Source organism: Bos taurus, chromosome 14, assembly GCF_002263795.3.
Source record: "Bos taurus isolate L1 Dominette 01449 registration number 42190680 breed Hereford chromosome 14, ARS-UCD2.0, whole genome shotgun sequence".
Classification (NCBI taxonomy): domain Eukaryota; kingdom Metazoa; phylum Chordata; class Mammalia; order Artiodactyla; family Bovidae; genus Bos; species Bos taurus.
Window position 1 is genome coordinate 80,611,201 of NC_037341.1, and position 27,862 is coordinate 80,639,062.

Here is a 27,862-nt window from a genome sequence, read left to right on the forward strand (position 1 = left end):
CCAAGAGTAATAAAACATGTATTGCAGAAAAAAAGAAATTTACCCAATAACATCCTAAAACAAAGACAAGCCATCCATTCTGAAAGAATGATTGCTTTCAAACAACCTCATTGGCTTAGTTTTGCTAGAGAATAAATAACGGAAATTGCTCAAAAGCTAACTTATAATGAGACAAATGGCAGAGCCATAAAAGAGAACTTAATGAATCTCAACTACTGAAGTCATGGCATTGCTGGAACATGAACCAAAATGGCAGGCTCACCTATCAATTACTCATTCTTATGCCCGACAGGAAGGTGACTTCTTTCATTGTTTCTGTGAGCAACAATATAGACATTGAATCAAAAGAAAGAGAAATAAACACTAAAATTACAAATCAAAGGACACCTTTTACAAGAATTCTATGTCATCTGCAACTAGAGACACAATTGCTTTTTTTTGTTTGTTTTAAGCACACTTGCACCACACAGAGCATTAACTTTCAGTATCATCATGAGGCTAATTTATGTTATCAAGCTTGGATTTTCCTGGAATCAATTTTTTAATTTTCCCGGTAGGAAGTTACTGTCTCTTGGAAAACATACAGCATTATCCAATCGCACAGTGCCTTTTAAACATTTATCGCAAGGCTTTGTGGAAAAGTGTAAACCTTTATGCAAGTTTAAAAAGTCACACACTATTATGGGATCCATAGTGATTCACAAATAAATACATTCTACAAGAGTAAGTTATTCAATGACAAAATGATTATTAGGAAATTAATAAGATATATTATATCATACTATCATAACATAAAGCTTTAAATAGATATGTCTGTTATCTAAAGAAAAAAATTAACCAACAAAATGCTCAAACAGTGAGAAATTAAAATATATCCAGTGAGGCTGAGTTTGAATATTTCATAAGCATCTATTCAATGGATATGATGCAGAGATGAAAAGCCACATTAGCAAACAAACAATAGCCAAGACGTGTGGGGTGGAAAAGTCGAAAAGGTACAATATGTGTTTTATTTTTTAAAAAATCACAATTAGATTCAAAATATTTTACAATGCAAAAATAATAATTTTAATGTACATATTAGATAGCTTATCTTATATATACCATTTAATGGTATATCAGGCAGAAATGAGTTTAAAACATTTTATAAATTATTGGTTCTGTAGGCAGAAGACAGGATTATAATACTTGAATTTTTGGAAGTATAAGTTATGTTGAAACCGAAAACCCATTTTGAAAAAGCTTAATCTACAAGCTGATGGTTCGAGGTTAGTTTCTGTGTGAAGAAGCACTGGGCTTCCCAGCTGGCTCAGTGGTGAAGGATCCAGCTGCCAGTGCAGGGGATACAGGTTCAGCCCCTGGGGCGGGAAGATCCCCTGGAGAAGGGAATGGTGATCCACTCCAGGATTCTTGCCTGAAGAATCCCACGGACAGAGTTATGGACAGATACCCATGTCCATGTGTGCGAAGTCCTTCTGTCCTCTCTAACTCTTTTGCGACCCCAAGGCTGCAGCCCGCCAGGCTCCTCTGTCCGCGGGATTCTCCAGGCAAGAATACTGGAGTGGGTTGCCCTGCCCTCCTCCAGGGATTTTTCTGACCCAGGGATCGAACAAGCCTCTCTCACCTCTCCAGCATTGGCGGGCGGGTTCTTCACCATTAGAGCACCTGGGAAGCCCAGATTATGTGATAGAAGCTTTGTCTTGGGTTTGAGATTTTCCCAAGAGGAAGAAAAATAATGGTTAGCAAAATCCTAATTCTAACTAAATCTTTCAACTTTGTATTCATGAATCAGAATTCTACCCCTAGAATTTATTCCAGTAGAAAATATTTCCCTGCTCTAGAGACTATTCAATATAATGGTTTTTGTTATTATTCATAGAATAAACTGGTACCAAATGGTAAGTAATTCCATAGTTGCAAATGTAGCATCAAAAGTACCAAGAAATCACAGTTCATGAATATAAATGATTATGGTCAACTCAGTATTTCATAAGAACAATCATTACGTTATGTCAACGTGCAATGGACCCTCTTTACCACAGAATTTATACTAGCCTGTGGTGAACAACAATTTTTAGATACGAATGTTTTTGGTTTCAGCAATTTCCACGGCATTCTCTATATATTACAAACACTTGGTAACAATAGCTACTATTCACTGTGCAACATGACCCTAATGTTAGCTCAGAGTTACAGCTTAGTGGTCACAACAATTGAGTTCAAGGGAAGTTCACTCAGGGTTGTTCATGGTTGTTTCCTGAGACTTCAAATTGAGCTCCCGCAGAGGCAAATCTTCTAAGTGCTAGTACAATTCAGATTCAATTTTTATTATTTTCATTATTTTGTTACAAAGATCAGGAAACGAAGGATAGACCAAAGACTAAAGGGAGAAAAGCAGAATTATTATAATGGTGAAGGGACTGAACTGAATTCTCCCAGGACGGCTCTGAAGTTTCAACATGTACTTTCCAAAGCCACTTTAAGAAGAAAACCAAGGACTGGATTAGTGTTGTAGTTTGATGAAACGCTGCTCTTTGAGCCTCTGACACTGCTCTGCCTTTGTGAATGCTGTTCCCCCTTTGAGCCACGGCCAAACTGCATCCAGTCTTTCACGGATCAAATGTCCAACTTCTTCCATTAAGTCCTTTTTGATTATTTAAACCAATATGAATGTATTTCAACGTTTAATAATTAGAGTTTAAACAAACCAATTTAGCATAGAATTAGGTAGAGTATCTTTAGAGTAATCGAGCAGAAGGCACAAAGTTTTCCCACATATACCTGCTTTTGAACACAGACAACCTCCCTCTTTATCAACATCCCCCATCAGAGAGGCACATTTGTTACAACTGATGAAACTGAACCAGCACGTCATTACCCACTGTCTGGCATCTATATGAGGCTTCCCTCTTGGTGGTGTTCATTCTGTGAGTCGGGACACATTGATGACGGCATGTATCCACCATGATAGTACCATATTTGGCAATTTCACTGCCAATTTATCCTTTCCTTCTTCCTAACCCCAACAAATACTGATATTCTTTTTTATTGTCTCTATAGTTTTCCTTCTCCCAAATGTTATACAGTCTAACAGTATGCAGCCATTTTTATATTAGTTTCTCTCGCTTAGTAGTATGCATTTAAGATTCCTCTGTGTCTTTTCCCGGCTTGGTGGCTCACTTCTTTTTCACACCAAGTAATAATCCGGTGTCTACATGTACCCCGGTCTATCCATTCACCTATTGAAAGGCCTCTCAGTTGTTTCCAAGTTTGGGCAATTGTGAATAAAGCTGCTGTAAACACAGGAGTGCAGGTTTTTGTGTAGATACAAGTCTTCAACTCCTTTGGTAAATACCCAGAAATGTGCCTGCTGGATCGTATGGTAAGAGCAGGCGTAGTTTTACAAGAAACCACCAAACTATGCTCCAAAAGGACTATACCATTTTGTGTTCCTGAATACAAAAGAGTACAAATCGCTACTATTTATTTAGTAGCAATAAATGAGTTTCTGTTGCCCCACATCCTTACCAGCATTTGGTGTTGTCAGTATTCTGGACTTTTAGCTACTCTGATGGGTGTGAAGTGAGCGGTATCTCTTTGCTCTAATCCACAGTTCCCTGATAACATTTGATGTGAAGCATCTCCTCATGTGTTTACTTGCCATCTGTATATTTTCTTTGGTGACGGATCTGTTAAGACCTTTGACCCATGTTTTTTAAGTTGTTTATTTTCTTGTTGTTGAGTTTTAAGAGTTCCTTCTATATTTGGGTCAGAGTTCTTTATCAGCTTTATCAGGCTTTTTCAAATTTTCTCTGACTTGTCTCTTGATTCTCTTGATGTTGTTTTTCACACAGAAATTTTTAAAATTAATGAAGTCCAACTTGCCAATTCTTTCTTTTTGAATCACATCCTTTGTGTTGTATCTGAAAAGTCACTGACAAATCCAAGGTCATCTAGGTTTTCTCCTATTTTATCTTTTAGGAGTTTTATAGTTTTGCATTTTACATTTAGGTCTATGCTCTACTTTGAATTAATTTTTGAGAAGGGTACAAGGTCTGCATCTGGATTCAATTTTTATTTGCAAGTGGATGTCCGGTTGTCCCAGTAGTAATTGCTGAAGACCATCTTTCACCATTTGTGGCCTTCGCTTCTTTGTCACACATCAGTTGACTATATTGATGGAGGTCCATCTCTGAGCTCTCCACTCTGCTCCACTGATCCATTTGTTTAGGCTTTTCTACTGTTGTTTCATAGTATGTCTTGAAGTGGGGTAGCATCAATGTCCCCTCATGCTGTTTTTTTATATTTTTTCCTTTTTATATAATCATAATTAATAATATTTCCAGCTTTGATTCATGCTATATGCCAAAGAAAATGCTTGGCTAATGTAAATCTAGTGGGTTCCCCTAGAATCTAGAGAAAAGTCAAGTTTCCTGGTTAAATGGGAAAAGGGGACAAAATATAAGCCAAGAGGTAGTGTGTAACCTGCTGGTGTGAAATACTTGACTGTCCATATTGAATGTCCCTGCAGTTAAGGGAAACTAATTTGTGTAATGCACATTTTCTTGGCCCCGTGAGTTAATTAGTTGGTAAATGTGAATACAATAGCTGATACTTCCGCTTAGCTCCCCTCACTTCCTCTTGAGATGAGTGTTCCTGCAGAGGACACAGACTTGCCCCTCTTCCAGGCTGTAAGCTTTACCTGGGTGGGGCTCCTGCATGGGCCACAACCCGGAGGAGAACCCGGCATCAGAACAAGGAATCTGCATGATCTTGGAATTTCTGCATGCAAGTCTATTTGGGTAGCAGATATCAATCTACTTGCTCTGCCTACCCTCTGTTAGTAATAAACATTATTTTTGCCTCTATAGTTCTTTTGGATTTTTCTCTCAACATCTTTTTAGATGTTGAAAAAGGATGCTTTTTGTTGGAGCTCTCTTGAGAGACCCACAAACCCATTTTTGTAAAATTCTGAATGTGTGTTTACTTAAAAATCTAAAAAACAATTATATCAAAGTGAGAAAATTACAGACAACTCAGTTTTGCATCTTTGCATATTCTAAACTTCTATGAATGTATATCGTAATTAGGAAAAAAGGTTAAATATATATATTTTTCAATAAAATGTTTATCTCCTCCTTGGGAAAAAAATAATTGGTCATACATAGTCCTTACATAAGGTGTTGTCTGCAAACGCTCACTATTCTTATTTTAGGCATTAAGCAGTATTTCAGTAATGAGTCCCCAAATGGATTGCACAGTCAGGAGAAGCTTGCAGGAATTCTCCTGCCTCCTATATTATTAAGAACCTTCTCTAATCAGCTAACAGACTCTTGCAGTAATCAAAGAACACTGCCTCCCTTTAGCAGTTACAGATCTACATGACGTTTCTAAAACACATCACCACGTTGCCTTCCCATGGGAGACACAGCATCCCTTTGGTCCAGTAGAAGCCATAGTGCGCTTTAACGGTGACATTTTCCTCTAAATATCACTAACTTTCACAGAAGCCAGCACCTTCAAAGGGCTGGAGGCAGCAGGCTTGGAATCAGGAGACATTTATTCCCTTCTCTATTAGTTTCTGCTCACTTAGCCTGGCTTCATTTTGACCACCCAAAAAATGAGAAAAATAACGCTTGTTTGTTTCTTAACAGTAACACCAGGAAAAGAAATGGGAGTCTATAGAGAAAGGCTACAATCTGAGACTTTTACAGATAAAGAAAACTACACACACATGAACGTTCAGAATCGTTATTATGTAATTAATTTCAGCAGTTCATCCGTTTAGGTTATATAAGAATTTTTTAACTCAAGATGAACTTAAATATGAGACAGTTTTCTCCAAAGATCACTAACTTTCACAAAAGCCAGGAGCTTCACAGTGCTAGAGGCTGGCTGAGTACCAAAATGGCAGAGAAGCAAGCCCTTTGTCTCAAGGAGGAAAGCTGGTGTTCTCCAGCTCGACATCACCCTTGAGAGCTTCTTTCCCCAATCAAGAAATGAAAAATCACTTGTATGTGGCAAGTTAACCAAATAATAGTGGAAGAATGCCAGTTCTAGGAAAAGACGTTTTGATGGATGTGAAAGGAATGAAATCAGATTCCTGCTTTATTAAACAACAACGGATCGGTGTTCTACCCACAAGAGGAAGCTTACGAAGGAAGAGAACAGTTGTGCCAGGGAGCTGAAGCCCACAAACATCTACAGCAGTTTGAAAAGGACAAAAGCATAAAGTACCCAGAGCATAAACAGCACGAAAGCAAGTGACATCTGATAGAAAACAAGAGACGCAGTAGAAAGGCATTGCAGCTCGAAGGCAGAAAGGCGCAAACGAGACTCAAGGAAAAAGCTTGTTTTTATGAATCTGAACACACTGGCAAGACCAGGGACAGAGAAAATGACCTTTCCAACTTTTCACGGCTATAGACGTCAAATAACTGGGAAAGGCCACATTAAATAGCTTTTTTTTTTTTTTTGCAAGAGTTTTGCTTTTTTTTTTTAAATAATTGAATTAATGAGCTTGATTTCAGTGTCCTTTAAAAAAAAAAAAACAAGTAGCCAAAAGAAATAAGCCAGTGTTGACAAACACAGCATTAGGAGATCCTTAAATGTGCTGCAATAGTTAAGCTCACAGCTTAGAACTGAGCCCAGCTGTGACCTTAGGGTGGCAGCTGCAACACACGTAGAGGGTTAAAAGTGTCTTTAGAAATCGGGGAGATGGATTTTGAGGGTTTGCGTTCCCTTTTTGAAGTGATCATTTTGCCTGATTACCTCAGAGGCTTAAAGGAGATCAAAAGCTCCAGATGCTGTAATCTACTTTGTTGGAAAGAACTTCTAACTGAATCAGACATGGATAGAATACAATTACGTAAAAAGTAATGAACTCTCCGATCAAGATTTGGAGCAGCAGTGTTTGGACTGGTCTAATTTCTTTACTGTTTCTTTTACAAAAGACATTGGTCGTTGGAAACATGCATTGCTTCCAAAATGCCAATAACTCCTGTTTAGGATGGGAGAAAAGACGATCAGGGAAAAAATTCTTGGGGACTCTTTCTATATTTATGTTGTTGCTATGAAAATTATAGTCACATAAGAGAGTGGGGATGGCATGGATATACAGGCATAATGAAAAGGGATAAACATGGCTTCATATTTGAATTTATGACAAAGCATTTGGACAGATCTGGCAAAGCCCAACTCCCAACAAAACCAGATGGAGCCGCATATCACAGAGAGAAGCTCACAGGAGCTTTCCTTTAGAATGCAAAAACAAATCCCCACTTCTGAACATTTTTTAAACAGTGTGTCTATATATTTGTTCTTCATATCTTGGCCAATCCTCTCCAGATAACTTCTGTACTCAAACTTTGAGAAACAGAAAATGATAGAGCAGTTGAGATGTTTGCTTTCAACTCAGTATTGACAGTCAGTAGGGCAAAAAAATATTTCTTAACACGCACAGGGCTCATAACACTATTGTGGGCACTTGGAGGTACATATTAAAGAAAAAGCATTGTTTTTGAACCAAAGAAAATGAATGGTGATGTTATCGATGATACGGGACACATATGTTCAGAAATTCATTAGAGGAAGAAGCCAAATGTAAGAGATGCAAGAAGGCATTTCTGACAAGAAACTGATCGTTTTGCTTTTCACTTTTGCTGTGAAAGAGCTCACGCTGAGGATCAGCCAGCCTCTCCTTGCTACACACTGCCACCTACAGGCCATCCCGCGACGGCTGGAGAGGAACTTGTTTTTTTTCTCAGGACTGAAAGTAAATGTCCTAATTAATTTCATGATGCCCCTATTTCTCATGCAGCATTAAAGTTAACTACGCAAATGCACACTGGATCTTATGTCTATAATCATAAAATAAAAGCACTGCATAGGGTTTGAGATGGGTTTAGGAAAACTGAAAAAGACCCTTCCTGCACATAACATTTCATAGCATGGCATATTTTCATTCCTGTTCCATTTCATTTCAGGAAGCAGATTATCAGGACTAGGTGGTCAAAAAATTCTGAGTAAGGATCCCAGTTCTGCTAACTGAGATAAATATAATATGCAAATGCAGCATTTAATGAAGGCTTTTGATGACAGTGCTGGCTGGCAGGAGGAGTATTTTTACCTAAATGTTTAATTATCTGTGATGCAAGTAGCCACTACTTCTCAAGCAAAACATCACCAATGTTTACATTTAAAAGATTTGGATTTTTTAGATCATCTTTTTATAAACATAGAAAAAAGAAGTTAAAAATAGAAAGACTTTAAGTGACACACTTTTTTTTTTTATCTTTGAACTGTCACTTTTTATTTTTGGTGGCTGAACAATACTACAGTTTTTTCCCCACACACTTTTAAAAATATACAAACTCAAGGATTAGTATCTGCTGTGTATAAATAAAATGACCAAAATATCATGGTTATTAGGAGAAGACCATTATGAATTTAAAGACACAATTTGGTTCTTTCAATTAGGAACAAGAACATTATGACATTTTCCCTTTGGAAAGAATTATCAAATTACTTGCTTGAAAAAAAAATTGATCAAATCAGGCCAGAAAAGCAGCTTCCATGGCAACCAATGCATTAGAAGATCATAGATGTTCTATATCCTCATTTAGCATCTTGACTGATATAAATTCAGAGAGATTTAGTAAGCCATAGATGAACTGAAAGCTAAATTTGATCACACTGATTGGTGAAAGCTACAATAAAATTAGTGGCAAAAAAAATCAACAGATTCCCAAAGATGGATTGTGATTTTTGTTAAATGTTTTAAACTCTCCCTTAACGTGAATTAATCAGAAACAGTCTTACACTTTAAAAATCTTTCTGTTTGTTCCACTGCAAATGTTTGGCTGGAAATTTCTATATACATCACATTTCTGTTATTCAATTCACATCTTAAATGCATTGGAGAAGCTCCCTGTTTATAGGAATCATGCAGTGGCATCATTTTGTAAAACAAAATCTTTATGTAGTACAAATAGTAACAATTTTCTCTCCTCCATGTATTTGTTAAATAATGATTCTCCAGATATTGAATTTTCTTAAGGTAATACAGCCATAATTTGCAGATAACAAAATACCAGGAGACACGTTCAGAAATTACTCGTTGAGAGTTCAAAATTTAAAGATACCACACTGCAAAAAAGAATTTGTACAAGCTGATTATCTCGTATTTTCCTGTATTGTAAATAATAAGCATTTGTGTATTAATCTGGTCTACTGACAGACAACCAGTGGGTAAAGAATCCTCCTGCCAATGCAGGAGACACGGAAGACGCAGGTTCCATCCCTGGATCGGGAAGATCCCCTGGAGGAGGAAAATGGCAACCCACTCCAGTATTCCTGCCTGAAAACCCCATGGGCAGTAGGGTCGCAAGAGTCAGACACAACTGAGCGACTCACACACACACACAAACTCACACAAACACACACACACACACACACACCGACAGGCAATAAGGATCCTGCAATTCGGGTTCTCAGGTTGAGTTTGCATGCTAAGTTGCTTCAGTAGTGTCCAACTCCTTGCAACCCCACAAGGACCACCAGGCTCCTGTGTCCCTGGAATTCCCCAGACCAGAAGTGGGTTGCTGTGGAGTGGAGTGGGTTGCCGTTCCCTTCTTCACAGGTTGAGTTTAGCATAGCAAAAACTCAAAGGCCTGGTTATACTATGCACTCCAACACCAGAGGGAGGAAAATAATAAATTAATTCTTCCTTAGTTAATAAGCTTTATTGTAGCTACATTTCGTTTCCTTTTCTTTTAACACTAACTGAAACCTGCAATATGTTGTATCATTCTGGGTTGGTGTGGTGTATATCTAATGCAGCTTGCCTGTTACATCTAATGACTGACCATATGAAAGACGCGCCCCCTCAAAGGAATAAAAGATCTCATTTAAAACTTTAGATGAGAGTCTATTTTGGGGGGAGAATTTCTCTCCATATAATTTCAAGATTTGAGTTGAAATTCAGCATTTTAGTAGTGATACAATATAGAACAAAAATGTTATCTTGATTCTTTATTCTTATACAGTGTTTTTGTCTGAACTTAAAGGCTTTTAAGTTCGCTGTCTTATTTCTCAAAATGAGGATGGTATTTTACTCCAAATTATTTTAAATATTTGAAAATTATTTAAGACTCTGCAAGCCAACAATCACTTTTGCCTAAAATACTAATTTCCCCAGAAGAAACATACTATGATTCTTTTTGGCAAATAATTAGGGGAAAGGGTTTGGTTCTATTTTGAATTAATTAGAGAATTACTTCCATTTTGCCATCTTGGTTCCTATTTGTAAGAGAAGACTGATCACAGGTGTGACTGTATTAGAAATTTTAATACTTATGTTGCAGGAGGGGAAAATACACATTTTGTATAGAAACATCTGATAATGACCGTGCCTGTGACAGGCCCTTTGAAATTTAATAAGGCATTTATATAACACATCGGTTTTGACTAGATCACAACATCATACAGATCATCTCACCGGTTTTCACCACAGTCTTGACAGACAGGATGTCCACCCTGAAGCTAGTGGGTTGGGGACATGAATGATGACCCACGTTTACGTTTGGTCTGAAGCTTGTAACTACTCTGAGCTCCTTGAGGGTGAGCAGAATGTCTTATCATCACATCTCCCCTGCTGAAGACACTGCTTTGTACAAGTTGAAAACTAAAATGAATTCATGACTCTCTGCCTCCACACTCCCTTTATCTTCACAGATCCCTACCTAAGTCCACCGAATCATACACCATCATGACGTATTTCCATGCAGCTAAATTAAGCATGGTGAAGAACCCGCCTGCAGTGCAGAGGACCCCAGTTCAATTCCTGGGTCAGGAAATCCCCCTGGAGAAGGAATAGGCTACCCACTCCAGGATTCTTGGGCTTCCCTGGTGGCTCAGATGGTAAAGAATCTGCTTGCCTTGTGGGAGACCTGGGTTCAATTTCTGTACTGGAAGAGCCCCTGGAGGAGGGCATGGCAACCGACTCCAGCATTTCTGCCTAGAGCATGCCCATGGACAGAGCAGCCTGGTGGGCTACAGTCCATGGGGCCACAGAGCTGGACACGACTGAGCAACTGAGCACAGCCCACAGGCCACGTGTAGAAGAGGAATCTTCCATGCAGCTATTCTCCAGATGAAACAAGAGCAATCCTTCTCCTTTTTCTTTGAAAACTGGAAAATGAAATAACTTGGAAACCATGGCGCGTAAGTTTAGGCCGTCATCTAAGAGACATGATCCAGCTGACTGGAGGGTGCCAATAGAGTAGTAATTTATCTAAGGCTAGCCGTAGGTCTTAGTCCACTACCGTGACTTAATTAACGTCCGTGGGGATTACTCATTTCTTCAGAAGAAACCTAGAATGCGTCCATCTGAAAGCCTGGATGGGACACTGAAAGGCCTGGTAGCAGCAGCCCCTCACGACGGCCCCGTGGGCTGCACCCCTTCCCCACCCTGCGCTGCTCTTCACTGCCGCCCTGCATCTCAGGCCCTGGTCCTGCAAGGATGCTCTGGAGACTGACAGAATGTGGCGGAAATGATGATACCTTTCTTCCGAGATGACGTTATACATAACTTCCATCTTATGCTGTCCTTCCCTCTGCGCGTGTGTCTTTCTCTTCAGTTGAAGTCTCCAACTAAAAGCCTGCAAGGAACCAAGGCTTCCCTATAATCACATGAGTAAGTTTCAAAGTAATTCCAGATCCCAAGTAGAGACTTGGGATAACAGCGACCAGCCTACAGGTTGGCTGCAAACTCTTGAGAGGCTCAGATGCATAATCCCAACTGAGTTGCTCCCAAATTTCTGACCCTCAGAAACTGTGGGATAATCAAGGCTCATTCTTTTAAGCTGCTATGTTTGGCACTAATTTGTTTCACATAAATAGATAACTAATACAGATTTGTAGATATATCTAAGGATTTTATGCTTTTGCAGTTTGAAAGTATGAGTGTAGAATTAAATGGTTTTTTTTTTTTTTAGTGCAAAAAGTGAACATCTAACTACATAAGACATGATCAGGATCTGGTTTTCCTACACTAAAGTTTGTGTGCCTGTGTGCTCGGTTGCTTCAGTCGTGTCTGACTCTTTGCGACCCCATGGACTGTAGCCCACCAGGCTCCTCTGTCCATGGGATTCTCCAGGCAAGAACACTGGAGTGGGTTGCCATGCCCTCCTCCAGGGGATCTTCCTGACCCAGGGGATCAAACCTGGGTCTTCTGCATTGCAGGCAGATTTTTTACCTCTGAGCCATGGGGGAAGACCCAGACTAAATTTTACAACTCCTAAATCATGGACATTGGGGAAATCTAAAAAGGTTTGTAATGAACACTTTCTGCTATGATAAAGAAAGCTTTTAAGACATGAGGGAGTGGAGAATATTCCTGGATCAAAATACTGAACTAACAGTATGAAAAATAAACTCAACATAAAAAGAATAATGATCGAAGTGATGCTAAATAATTTACAGAGAAAGAGTTTTGTAATAAAACAAGGCCTTATGGGCTTAGGGTCTATATCTAGAGCAGATTGGAATATGAATGTCTCATAAGTTAAAGACATAAAGAAGCCTGAGTACCAAAGAATTGATGCTTTTGAACTGTGGTGCTGGAGAAGACTCTTGAGAGTCCCTTAGACTGCAAGGAGATCCAACCGGTCCATCCTAAAGAAAATAAAAATGCTGAATATTCATGGGAAAGACTGAGGCTGAAGCTGAAGTTCCAATCCTTTGGCCACCTGATGTGAAGAGCCAACTCATTGGAAAAAGACCCCATGCTGGGAAAGATTGAAGGCGGGAGGAGAAGGGGACGACAGAGGATGAGATGGTTGGATGGCATCACCGACTCAATGGACATGAATTTGAGCAAGCTCCAGGAGACAGTGGAGGACAGAGGAGCCTGGTGTGCTGCAGTCTGTGGGGTTGCAAACAGTCGGACATGACATAGCAACCGAACAACAACAGCAAAACATATTAGACAAATAGTTTGGAAAATCACTGTTTAAAAGATTACATATTGATAAAATCGATCTTTTGACAAAGTCTTCCCTGAAATACCTGTAGGGAACAAAAGAATGATGCGCAACAACAGGCACAGCAAGAGAGCGGATGTAATATATCAAGTGTTGAAACTTGATCTTAGAAACTTCTGATTAAAGGGTAGATGAAAGCTGGAAGAAATACTGTAACAAAGATTTCCACCTGGATACCATGGATACTGCTGCTGCTGGTAACCTGTTTCAATGTGTTTAACATGCAACAGAGAAGGAGGATGAAAAAATTTGCTTGGTCTCCAAGATGCTTTGATTTCATGTACAAAAGCTACAATCTCTATCTCCATGAAACACAATTTTCATTTTGGACTCTATATCAAAAATGTGCAATCCTTCAAGAATCACCACAATTTAGGCAGCACATTTATATAAGGGAAAAAAATGGTCCAAGTTCAATACATTGAAGTGTACTGTGCTAATGTGTTTCATAAAATAAAGAAGCCTTTAGAAAATATATAGTTAATAGGCCCACATGTAGGAGCCTTAAAAAGTTGGATTAACTTGGATATGGGGATTATTTGATTTCATATTTATAAATAAAATGGAAAGAAATTCCACTATCTAGAAAATCTATTCTTTTTTATGTAACGTTTCAGAAATTTCTTTCAAAAGATTTTTCTTTTGCACAAAGCATACTCTTTTCATTTTATCCTGTGATTCTTCATACTACCTGACTTGTAGGAAGGTGACTGATATTTCCTTTTGAGGTTAGTTCAAACATCCTCTCAAGGGATCAGTAACACAATTCTAAGAAATTTAGTACCCACCCCCTGCCATGTACTGCTCGGTCAGCCAAAGGACCTAAAATCTTCAAAACACATGACTTATTTTTTCTATTATCAAACACATTACTTTGAACTACAGTTTTTTAAAAAAGAGACATTAGCCTATTTACTTCTTATACAATATTACATGCTACAGATTAAATGAAAGATTACTAAACATTCTAAATAATCCAATATAAAGCATAAAACTCATTAGTCTCTTCATTTTTAAAGGATTAAGCAGTGGTATTTGTCCATTTGATCTTTAAGATAATATTTTAAATAACTCTTCCATATTACCTGGGAAGCTCCTCAGGCAGTATTTCATATCAGTGTTTTGAAGAGGAATTTTTTGTGTAGGCTCTCTCACTTTCACAAGAATCCTACATTTATGGTGTTTATTGATTGCAGAGAGTCTGGAGAAACATAAGAGGGAAAAACTGGTGTTTTGTTCAAAGTACATTTAACAGGAAGCATTCAAGATCAAACTTCACATGGCTGCTTCCTAAAGTAGCAAGGTTTGATTTCTGCAGTCCAGATTCTTGCCAAATAGCAGAATCACAAATACCAGCCATTTTTATCTAAGGCTCAATGGTGATCAACCATCCACAAGGAAAACTGCCAAGGACTCCTCTAGATCACTCTTTCTCAAACTGTGGTCTCTGGACCATGGGCATCAGAATCAACTGAGATGCTTTTCAACAACAGATTTCTGAGCCCCACCCTTGATCTGCTGAGTCAGACTCTACCCAGGCAAACCTTAGACAATCTAAAACTTGAGAACTGCTTTAGATGTGTTTTGTTACATTTCGACCAAGCCAGACTACTGTAGCAAGAGCTACAGAAAGAAAAAGACATATAAACTCCTCAAATTATATTTATTTTACCTATTTGTTAGTGGATATTGACTGCTATATCACACAATTTCCTTTCTGTGGGAACACAGAAAGCATGGATTTCAGCAAAAAGCTTGGTTTTTCCTGGGAAAAAAAGCTTCACTTTTATTCATAATTCTTACTTGTCTCTTTGTTCTGGTTACTAGATAGCTCAGCAACAAATTTGAGACCTACCTCTTGTAATATTACAATCTGTAATAAAATGTTTTGAACCTACTTCAACAATCTATTTGAATCTTCACCTACCCATGCAGGCAATGCAAGACACAAGGGTTCGATCCCTGGCTAGGGAAGATCCCCTAGAGTAGGAAATGGTAACCCAGTCTAGAATTCTTGTCTGGAAAATCCTATGGACAGAGGAGCCTGGTGAGCTATTGTCCATGGGGTTACAAAGAGTCGGACATGACTGAGTGACTGTGTACACACACATGTAATAAAATATCTTGAACATACTTCAATAGTTTATTTGATATCTTTAAAGACACGTGGATAGAAAAACAACTTAACTTAGTTTGGAGGAAAAATGGAATATAAATTGGTAGACAGGTCAATAAATCTCCTTACAATACAATCTAAGATTACTTTCACTATTTTGATTATTAGGTTGCACATTAACTCCATCCATTGAAATATATGCTTTATTATGTATGCTTTACATAGGTCTCCCCCATCTTTTCCTTTAAATGTTAAAAATTATTTTATTTGGCTTTGCATTCTCCACATCTCAGACCTGGTGCAAAGGTACAACTGGGGGAAAACTGGGGATTAGAAATGTAGAGAGGACCTGAGTATGCCATCATAGGTGAAGTGGTGTCCAGGAAGGGTGGAGAGGTGGACACTGGGGAGGCGGACGCTGGGGAGGCGGACGCTGGGGAGGGGGACGCTGGGGAGGGGGACGCTGGGGAGGCGGATGCTGGGCCTATAAACCAGGGCTCTTTGTTGTCACAGTTAGCTGATAACCTATTTAATAATGTAGCCCATATTTCAACTTTTCCAAAAAGGCGAGAAACTTGTCCATGGGCCAAGATCCATCTATACTAAATATTCTGAATTTCTGCAACATTACTAGATTAGTCATTGAAAAAAAAAATGTGTGGACTGGTATTTGCTGCTTGTCTAGGTGTATCAACTCAGGCTAATTCCCAGGAGTCACTTTCTTTCACATCCTTCAGTAAGTGCTCAAACTAGTCCTTCACAAGTCATCTGGGGGTGACGAACTAGTCTGGTTTGTTTTTTTTTAATTTTCCACCTATCATCGACTGAAACTTTTGTAAAATACAATAATAAGTGATTCATTAGAAAAATGAAATCACAAAGACACAAAATGCAAGTGCATTTCTTAATATTTTTAAAATATCTTAAAATTATTACATTTGATAGATGTAAAATTCTCTGACAACTGTCTACCAAAGTTTCTAAATGCTTACTCTCGATTTATATATTTTTAATTGGAGCAGTAACATTATGTGGACAAGTATGTCTTTGGGCTACTGTTTCTGCAACTTCCCATAAACAACCCCAGCAATAATCCATCAGTTTATAGTTTATGAACCCAATTTCCAATAAATTTTTACAAAAGGGATTATGCTTGCCCCTCTCAATTTCTCTTAATCTTTTTCTCCTCCAAACAATTACTCAATTACAGTTGGAAATGAATTAGCAATCCCCGAGGCAAAGCCTTTTAGTAGTACATGTATAATTGAACCAAATCTAATTAGAGTAGCTTTTCAGCTATTCTTTCCTCAATTTTGGCCTAATTTGGGACATCACTTCCTTTTCACCATTGTTGTTTTCTAGGGATTTCACTCAACAACATCAGATTCTTCTCCCTTCAGGGCACAAAGAGAACCGCATTTCTCAAGCTCATGCCAGTTGGGCGGGACTATGACTGATCCAGCAATGGAGAGTGTCAAGACCTGAGCTCGTCTGTTCCTGTTGCCTGGACCAAGTAACCAAAAACAAGCAAGCAAGCAAGCAAAGAAACAAACAAATAAGGCACAAAACACCCCTTCAACTCCGTTCTGGTAGATTCACCGGCAGCATTTGGTGGTGCCTGCCTCTACTGCCCTGAGTCTCTGAAGGATTGTGTAAAGCCAAACTCTCTTCTGATCCGCACTAGAAACGAAGCACAAGCAAGAAATACATCTTCGTTGTGTTATGTACCTGAGATTGCGGAATTAATTGTTACTGTAACTTATCCTAGGCTATGCTAGTTAACAGTATTTTTAAAAAAGGAAAATGAAGCAAGAAAAATAGACATCAAACAAATATTAAGAGATGGAGTAACTGTAGTAAAATTTAAAAGAAAAATGGAATAAAGAGTGACATTTCCTTACATCAAGAGGACCTTAGTCTAAGCTGGGCCAGGGGGTCCAGGAGGGTCTCCCTGAAGACGGGAAATGGGTTGAGATATGAGCATGATGTGGAGTTATTTGGAAGAAGAGGGGAAACGAGCACTTCAGACAAAGCAAACCAAATGTGATGGTCTGGAAACTGGAAAATGTGACGGCTGCAGTGTTAAAAAGAACCAAGCACCCCTTGGGAGCTTGGTGAGTTGCGAGCCCGTGAGATACCTACCTGGCACATTTTTTGTGCCTCTTGTTCCTCGGGCACAGTGTTAGACTCCTCTCTACAGTCTCAGTTCGCTAAAGACCCCGATCAGTGTTCTGGAGAACACAGGTTCTTCTGCAGTAGTGCTGGGTGCACACATTACTTGAAAAATCTCATGTGTATTACACGCCTGACCCATACAAGTTCCTAGTGAATAACTGATTACTGATTTAATGAATGAAGAAAAGGAATAACTGAAAACAATAGTCTACATGGATCCATATCATCTGTCATCTGTTCTCAAGCAAAAGTCAAACCCCCAAATCACGTTAGAGCTACCCTAAATGTTGTGATTTTCTAAATGTTGTTCCTATCACTTCTCTCTCAAGGATAGAGAAATCTCAAATCAGTTCTCATCAAAATGTGGAGAGAGCCAATATGAATTATTGAAAACAATTGATTTTTAAAGAATAAAAAATGCCATTTTATTACTGCAATACAATAACACAAATTAATAGAATGACTGCAATGCTAAGGAGGTATTCTACTAACCCTTTTTTAATGAATCAGTCCCCAAAAAGTCCCTATTGGATATCACCTAGGGATACTCTAAGAGTATGACTACTCTTAGAGACATAGTAAATAGTCTTTAGAATCTGTACTACAAATCTTGAAGAACACAAAATCACTCAGAAAATCGACACACCTAGCTGGATAGACTAGAAGTTGCTGGAGATTACCAGAGTAAAAACAATGTACTTTTATGAAAGTTACCGCATTTGTATTAGCATATTCATTTATTTTATGTGAATATATGTAACAAAATTATTTGAAAAAAATCTTATTTCCTGAAATTGATGTTTTATTCCCAAATCTTTTTCTATATACTGTTGTAAATAATAAATTTCTCCTTTGTGAAAGGTACTGAAAAATAAAATTGACTTAAATTTGGACAAATCTAGGTGCAGAAAAGTCTAGAACACAAATAACCAAAGAGGATAGGCCCTTTCTCCTAGAAGTGTTTTACAGTTTCTGTTCTTCACAAACTAGTCTTTATGATCTTTCAAATTCTCTCTTTTCACTGAGTGGTGAGCATCTATGGAAAAACTAGCTTAACATTCCACCCACCTTTGATTCAAGAACTATCTCTAGTTTATTAAAGGTCCTAGGATAATGGTTCGGAGAAGGCAATGGCACCCCACTCCAGTACTCTTGCCTGGAAAATCCCGTGGACGGAGGAGCCTGGTAGGCTGCAGTCCATGGAGTCTCTAAGAGTCGGACACGACTGAAGTGACTTAACAGCAACAGCAGGATAATGGTTACAAAACAGATCCCAACTTCATTTTAACACTTGCTCTTTCCAAAAAATTATATTTTTTTAAATTTTGCTCTCCAGATTATTTTACATATGAATAACCAACAGAGAAATCTATTTTCAATTTTTAAAAGATATGTCACAAGAAATTAAAAAATAAAAATAAAAGGCAATTCAGTCAATTTGAGATTTGCCCTGGATATTACTTCCTGATTCTCCTTGCTGATGGTTAGCAAGGTCGTTTCCATGATTATACTTTATCTTGATCCACTTTACATTTCAACTTAATGAAAAGTCATCCTCACTACAGGATACTTTTATGAATCAGTATCACATGAATCATTTATGCAGTCTTCAAGATCAAGTCAGTGCCTCTGTTATTGCAGTATCTAATCTACTATAAACATACCCCTCTGAGACAAAAATCACTTACAATAATTATAATTTCTATATCTGTTTCATCCAAATTAATAAATTTTGCAGTCTACAGCTGCAGTAATGCTGGATCATATTCTGAGAAATTATTCTTAAATTGTATACTTTGTGTAGCTAAAGATTCCAGTTGCATGCAGGCAAAGATGGATGGATGTATTCTTCAGCATAAAATATCAGGCTCACTAAAAGAAAAACACGGGGTCAAATGCCCCTTAAAGCTGAGTCACTACTCTCCTTTAGAGCCTGGTGATCAAACACATCTATTACCCTTCATGCTTTCAACTCTTCTGTTTTTTCCTCCTTCTACAACAGCTCCTAATTACCCACGTCAGTGAATCATCTCACAAAACGTTACTAGAATTCCATCTTTAAAAATCTGCTGCATTTAAAGTCATTGTATTCAGTTATTCCAATAATAGAGACCGACATCCTGTTCTCTATCCCTGGTGACTCGACTGGTAAAGAACCTGCCTGCGAGTGCAGGAGACACAAGAGATGCGGGCTGGACCCCTGGGTCAGGAAGATCCCCTGGAGGAGGCAACAGCAACCTGCTCTGGTATTCTCGCCTGGAGAATCTCAAGGACAGGAGCCTGGCGGGTTACAGCCCATGCGGACGCGAGGAGAGGGACATGACTGAGCACACACGCACGCTCTATTTAAGGAATAAAATTTAAAAGCACCAGATATATATGGATTCTCAGAGTAATATTCCATTATTTTAAATTCTACTCCTTTCTAAAAGAAAAATCCTTAGTAATATCAGGGGACAGAGTTCATGAAAAGATGATGAGGAATCACCTTATGAGAAGATGACTTTTACTCAAAATCCTCAAGGGCCTTCCCATCTTCCATATGGATTGCAGTTTAAGCTGATACATAGGTTGTTGTCTCAGCTTGAAAGCCTATAATTTACTTCTGTATAGAGAAGTTTAAATGGATTTTTCTTCAACTTAAACACCAGTATTTTTCATCACCATTTTCTTCTTAGCATATTCACTCGTCAGTAATGTAAGATGACTGGGGAGAGTGGAAAGATAACTCCTGCCTTTGACAATGGAGCAGATATTATACCGTCTAAGATAGGTCAAAGGTACCTTTCCAAAGGGTGTCAACAGTGACCTTAAATGATAACTTTCTGCCATAAGTAAAACAATTTGGGGTAATATTCACCAGAACCAACTGCAACTTCAAGGTCCGGAGATCAAGGGTCTCTTGTAAGTCAAAGAGTACAGACCTTTGTACTCTTCATTAGCGTATGTGTACTTAAGGTCAGAAAGAATTCCAATGATGCTTCTCGTTTTATAGCATATATTCAGAGAGAAAGATTCCATCACAAGTAAATTTTGGCTCATACTCTTCCTACTCCTAGTTCTATGGATGAGAGACGGAGAGAGAAAAATTGGGGCTGTCAATTTTACAGTTATTTAAAGTTAGATCTAGTGACTTTCACTTTCAAATTGTCTTAATGCATACCTCACACAAGATGGATCCAAAATGCTTACTAGCAGATACTCACACTTTGAATTCCAATGAACACTGTGCCTGTTGTCTCTTTTTAAATTCAACGCACATCTTTTTGATAGTGAGCTGCAAGAGCTGTTTGTGAATTTTGGAGATTAATCCCTTGTCAGTTGCTTCAATTGCAAATATTTTCTCCCATTCCAAGGGTTGTCTTTTTGTTTTGTTTATGGTTTCCTTTGCTTTGTAAAAGCTTTTAAGTTTAATTAGATCACAATTGTTTATCTTTGTTTTTATTTTCATTACTTTAGGAGGTGGATCAAAAGAGATCTTGCTGTGATTTATGCAAAGAATGTTCTGCCTTTGTTTTCCTCTAATAGTTTTATAGCATCCAGCCTTATATTTAAACAAGTAACCCAAGTCAAAAAATGGGCAGAAGATCTAAATAGACATTTTCCAAAGAAGACAAACAGATGGCCAAGAGGCACATGAAAAGGTGCTCAACATCACTAATTATTCAGTTCAGTTCAGTTCAGTCGCTCAGTCATGTCCAACTCTTTGCGACCCCATGAATCGCAGCACGCCAGGCCTCCCTGTCCATCATCAACTCCCAGAGTTCACTCAAACTCACATCCATCGAGCCGGTGATGCCATCCAGCCATCTCATCCTCTGTCGTCCCCTTCTCCTCCTGCCCCCAATCCCCTCCAGCATTAGAGTCTTTTCCAATGAGTCAACTCTTCGCATGAGGTGGCCAAAGTACTGGAGTTTCAGCTTTAGCATCATTCCTTCCAAAGAACACCCAGGGCTGATCTCCTTTAGAATGGACTGGTTGGATCTCCTTACAGTCCAAGGGACTCTCAGGAGTCTTCTCCAACACCACAGTTCAAAAGCATCAGTTCTTCGGCGCTCAGCTTTCTTCACAGTCCAACTCTCACATCCATACGTGACCACTGGAAAAACCATAGCCTTGACTAGACGGACCTTTGTTGGCAAAGTAATGTCTCTGCTTTTCAATATGCTATCTAAGTTGGTCATAACTTTGCAAATCAAAACCACAATGAAGTATCAACTCACACTGGTCAGAATGGCCATCATAAAAAACTCTGCAAACAGTAAGTGCTGGAGAGGGTGTGGAGTAAAGGAATCTTCCAACTTTGTTGGTGGGGATATAAATTGATACAGCTACTATGGAGAACGGTATGGTGGTTTCTTAAAACACTAAAAATAGAACTACCATAAGACAATCGCACTCCTGGGCATATACCCAGAAGAAAACATAAATCAAAAAGACACATGCACCCCAATTCTCACTGCAGCACTATTTTCAATAGCCAGGACAGGGAAGCAACCTAAATGTCCACAACAGAGGAACTGATAAAGAAGATGTGGTACATATACACAATGGAATATTGCTCGGCCATAGAAAAGGACAAAATAATGCTATTTGCAGGAACATGGATGTACCTAGAGATTGTCATACTGAGTGAAGTCAGACACAGAAAGACAAATAGGATATTGCTTACATGTGGAATCTAAAAAACAGGGTACAGATGGATTTACTTATAAAACAGAAGCAGAGTCATGGATGTAGAAGACAAAATTTATGGTTACCAGGGGAAAAGGGAGGAAGGGATAAGTTGGGAGATTGCAACTGACATATACACACCACTACATGTAAAATAGATGACTAATAAGCACCTGCTATATGGCACAAGGAATTCCACTCAGTACTCTGTAATGGCCTGCGTGGGGAAAGAATCCCCACACACAAAACAAAGTGGATATAAGCATGTGTACAGCTGACTCATCTTCTGTACACCTGAAACTCACATGGCACTGTGAATCAGTTATACTCCATGCATGCATGCTAAGTCGCTTCAGTCGTGTCCGACTCTGTGCGACCCCAGAGACGGCAGCCCACAAGGTTCCCCCATCCCTGGGATTATACCCCATACATTTTTTTAAAAAGAACAACCTACGATATTACTTGAATGGAAAAAGTAGAAACAAAAAATCCTCTCCGCGTCACCTTACACCATCACAGACACTAAACATAAAGTAGCAATAAAACAAGACAGGGTGCTAGTCCTGCCTATTAGTCCAGACACAATCCCTGGATCTGTGTCAGGAAAACCAGAAAGGGATGAAAGGGTGGGGTTCCATGGAACATGATACAGAAAAAGCCATTCCCCTCAGAGGCTAGAATTGAGTGATACAGAATTAGTGCATCAGCTCCAAATCTTCTTCATTCTACTGTAAGTAGAGAAATGAGAACCAAGAATTTGTAGTTAGGTGGACATTGTTAGCCAGGCAACTGTGTCCAAAGTGTGTTATAAAGCAAATCCATGTCTAGGAGAAAAAATGTCCTACATAAACCACGTGACTTAAAAGTTAGACCTAGACTGATACGAAAGCACGGAAGACACACCTCTGGTGAAATATCCCTGAGAGCAGGAACTTACCAAATCAGGACTGCAGATTATTTCCCAGAAATGAAATTCTGGGGTAAAACCAATCAAATTTTAATTAAACTGTGTACACTGTCTCATTTATGTATTTATTCATGTTATCAAGCAGAGGAGAGGCTGAGAATGACCTAATTTGACAGCATTTAAAGTGAAAACCCTTAATGACATTAGTTGACCAGAATTTCAATGAGTCAGTACAATAATACAAATATCCCAAAATTTTGATGCAGTCATGGACTATATTAAGAAGGAAATTTCAAAAGAAGAGGAACACAGTGTTCACATCTTTAAAAGAGAAAGAAACCCTGAACTCAGCAGGGATAAGGTGACATTTGGAATGCTGCATTTTCCCCCCATACTTGACATTTAAAGAGGGACACTGGCAATACACAGAAGTGCTTCTTGAAATATATTCAATGGAGTATCACTCTGTAACACTCCAGTGTTACAGAGAATAAGGCTATTGTGATCAAATAAATTTGAAAAATACCAGATTAAAAACATATGTCATTTTTAAAGCAATTTAAAAATTGTTTCAAAAACCGCTTTCATATAGGCATCCTTGGAAAATGTCTGTGCAAGTGTGCATTGAAGGTATGGTTCTTGGCCTTTCACTGATGACTTTGACCATGGGATCCCTTTTTAAGATGGAGCTCTCAGAAATAGTATCACAAAGGACATGCTTTTGGAAATATTGCCCTAAGTATGTTCAAAAGGTCATGGACCAAATGATAAGAAATTTGAAAGCCATACTCTTTGATTGGAAAAGTAGGCATTTTATACTGAGAACGAAAAGGCTAAGGAGAATCATAAGAAGTGAATTAAATTGGAAGACGCAGATTTCTTTTGAGGACATATAAATTACAATCATTGAATGGAAAACAAAGGGTACCTTTTGGTTTAATATAGAAAAGGCATTTCTGTCATTATATCTAAGAGTGTCATGGTCTTCCACAAGTAGCAATGAGGCTTCCTAAAAGAATTATATTTTTCCCTAATAGCCATCAGTCAGGAGATTTGGGAAAGAAACCTGTATAAATAAAAATTCAAATTAAAATGAGGTTAAAATTAATTCCAATACTATGATTTACATCTATGCATAATCATTTCTTCTCACTAAACCCACCTATATAGCTCTGCCATATTAGTAATAATCATAGAACATAACACTCCCTACTTGCTGCTGCTGCTGCTGCTAAGTCGCTTCAGTCATGTCCAACTCTGTGCGACCCCAGAGACGGCAGCCCATCAGGCTCCCCCATCCCTGGGATTCTCCAGGCAAGAACACTGGAGTGGGTTGCCATTTCCTTCTCCAATGCATGGAAGGAAAAGTGAAAGTGAAGTTGCTCAGTTGTGTCCGACTCCTAGCGACCCCATGGACCGCAGCCTACCAGACTCCTCCATCCATGGGAGTTCCCAGGAGAGAGTACTGGAGTGGGGTGCCACTGCCTTCTTGCTATCACTCCCTAATTAAAACTTCCAGTGGCTCTTATAGTGGTTATCAAATAAGCTCCTATTTCTTCAGACTTTCCACTAGTCATGTGACTGAGCCTGCACACAGCAGAACTCCAGCAGTGTGTGAAAAAAGACATGTGTTGACTGTGTGATGTTGTACAGATACTGTCTGGGGGATAAGAGGTTACTGAATGTTGTATCAAAACAGTTAAATCATTAGAATACTCTAAGGAGTTTTTGGAAAGGCAAAGTTTTCAGCGATCCATATTCAGCAATTCTGAACCCGGTGTGCGGTATGGCCTAGGAGTGTATGCTTTTCGGAAGCCCTCCAGTAGATCCTGAGAACTGGTTTTGGAGCCCTTCTTCTGAATTCAGACACCTCTTGCATGGGGAGGAGGGGTGGAAACACACCTCCCTGCCACCTCTCACTGTTATTATCACGTCTCTGAAGTGAACGGTGGTGACAGATAGGCAAGATATAAGATCCTCAAATCCTTATCCTCAAATGTGCATCCAGTCAAGGCTTTGCCCTTGAACCCTTACATGATGGACTAAACTGGCTCACTTTTAAACCACAAGGACGGTTTTGCCCAGATTCAACCAGTTGAGTAGCCTAGATGATGCCTCCTTTACCCTGGGCCAGATCTGGTTCTGAAATGGATTTTCCTTGACCAGAAACCCTTCCCACTTTGGCAGGCAACCTCAGGCCTATCTTTCCGTACCTGTCACATGACATCTGCCAAATGCATATTTCCAAAGATGAGTCAAAGACTAAAGGGTATCACTTTATTGCTCTCTTTTCCTGAGCACAAGTTCCTCTTTGGAAACTACTCTCATGAAGAACCTCTTCTCTGTAAAAGTTGAGCTAGAGAACCACGAATGTTCCTTAGATCGGTGCTGTGTTCGCCCCAGAGGATTTAAAGAGTGTTACCAACGTTTAAATCCTCCTATAATTTTCATTCAAACTACCTTTATACCTTTATTCTTTTGTGACACCTTCACAAAGCGATCTACTTACTGTCTCCTGAACATTTAATCTTTAATGAATAACCCATGTTCTCTCATCATGTCTCCAAGCCTCTGGACATGCTATTTTGTCAAATGTTGGCCCCAGTAAAAGCAAGCTTTTTAGACCGGATGTTGGCAAACTTTTTCTATGAGAGACCAGAGAGCAAGCATTTTGGGCTTTGTCAGCCATCCTCTCCTCATTACGACTACTCCATTCTGCTGTCGTGTAGCATGAAAGTAGGCACGTGCTTTGTGTTAAATGACCAGGTATAGCTGTTGTTCTTATAAAACTTCATAGAAGCAGACATGGGCAAATGTGGTCTGCAGCTCATGGTTCACAAAGCCACATTTTAGATTCAGCTCGAGTTCTCTTCTCTGACTCCTTTCATGAAACTTTAGACCTGTTCAGCACAATCAAACAGAAATAGAATTTCTTTTTTCATGCTCATCTAGAATTTATACTTATTTTTATTATAATAAATTCTTATTGTACTACATATTTACATATTTAGTTTCCTCTCTAAACACTGAATCCATCAAGGATAAAGACTGTCTTACAAATCAATATCAAACAAAACAGCATCCTATATGTACTCAATAAATGTTGACTATTTAATTAAATAAATGAATTAATTAATTACTAGATGATGAATATAAATGTTAATTTAATGTGAATCTTGAAAAATGGATAGGATTCAGCAGACCTTTGAAATGTAAGTGTAAAATACTTTTACATCTAGGAGAAACTATTTGTTTTTCTCCCCAAACATCCTCCTTCATTCAATCTACAAGTATTGACTGAAGAGTGCGTGCTGAAGGCAAAGCCCTTGAGAATTAACATTCTGTAAAGCAGTGCTTCCCAGAGTGGAAGACTATAAAGTACACTATGTCACTGTGCCCACTAAATGTGCCTATTATCGCCTGTGCATGAAAGTCCTTTTAAAAGTTAATGGGATCCAAATGCATAGAGCAGAATAAAAGAGAGGAATACTCAGACCAAATTACACAAGAATTTATGACACTCTGTCCCTGTATGTTGAACCAAGGGATCTGGGTTACTGAAGAGAGCATTCTAATGAATTCTTTTCATCTACTCTACACATCACTGTCCTTTCGTTAGCAAGACATTGGAGAGGAGAGCATGGCAGAGCACCACCATACTAATCCTTTGTTTGAGAAGATCCCTAGGTCTTTATGTCCCCTTTAAGTACCTTTAATCTTCTTTAATTAACTATGAATTTCTTAATTTGTATTGTTTATTATTCTGTCCAATTGGCTCTCCTCATGGCCATCTGCTCTAATGTATATTTCATACTGATCTTCATATATTTTAAATGTCATACTACTCTGCGCAATCATTTATGTAGTTGCTAAGAGCCAATTTCTGTTGGCTGAAAACTTAATATTTAAATGATGAAAGCTTAAATTATTTCTCCAAACATCTGAATATCTATTGTTAAGTTTTGAACATATCTGATCGCATTAAACTTATACCTCCTGGTTTGGGACAAAAGGACTTCATGTGTATATTAGTATCCTGAGCCTCTACAATGTTCAAATGAGGTCCAATTCATTGTCATAACTGAAATTTTCACAGGTTCTGAGGTTATCTGCCAAAGCTGAACTTCAACTCATTGAAGTTGCCCCCAGCCACCCTCAAGTATTTGAGGATTGCTGAGAGATGTCTTGGAAGGGGACAACAGAGGATGAGGTGGTTGGATGGCATCACCAACTCAATGGACAGGAGTTTGAGTAAACTCTGGGAGTTGGTGATGGACAGGGGGGCCTGGTGTGCTGCAGTCCATGGGGTCGCAAAGAGTCGGACACGACTGAGCGGCTGAGCTGAACTGAACTGAAGAATGTCTTCTGTATTCTCAAGAGGAAATCCATTCTCACTCGTATTAACCCTTCTCTGCCACCTCTTGCTGTAAAATAGGATTGATACATGAAGCCTTCAAGGTCCCTTGCTATGGTAATAGAGGGAATAACATCTCCCTCTTTGTTCTGCTTCGCTGGTGGGGACAAGTTGGGGGGCCTATGCCCCAGTAGTTCACATATTTTAATAAACCAAGTCTATTTTTCATCACAGTGTTTTTTATTCTTAACGCACAGACATAGGTCCCTCTATTCTGAAAGGTAGGCTCTCAAGTAGAAATTTGCAGCTGTCTTCAGAGTAGGCTTTCTCCTCTGACGTCAGAACTTTTGTTCTTGGGAAAAGTTTATTTCCTTGATGGATTTCCTCAGGACCAGTTCTTTCAAAGGATCACCTCGCTGTTGTTATAGTTAATGTACGCTAACATCTCCCAGGTTGGCCCCTGCTCTCACTGCTGTTTGTCATATTGAAAGACCAGCTTGTGCTCAAAATAGAATCCTTGCTGTGTTCCTAATACTTCCATCCTGAATGCCTTCTTTGATTTAGTAAAGACTGCTCATAAGAATTATCAAAAA

General features: G+C 38.8%; 1 long non-coding RNA gene across 2 annotated transcripts in view; it reads right to left on the minus strand.

Annotated features, from left to right (window-relative positions):
• Positions 1-27,862, minus strand: part of LOC107133137 (uncharacterized) — a 191,894-nt gene that overhangs the window by 148,601 nt on the left and 15,431 nt on the right. For both annotated transcript variants that reach the window (XR_009490561.1, XR_009490560.1), the window contains exons 2-3: positions 14,129-14,244; positions 11,563-11,660 (exon numbers count right to left, since the gene is read on the minus strand). This is a non-coding gene — a long non-coding RNA (uncharacterized lncRNA). The remainder of the gene's footprint in view (positions 1-11,562; positions 11,661-14,128; positions 14,245-27,862) is intronic.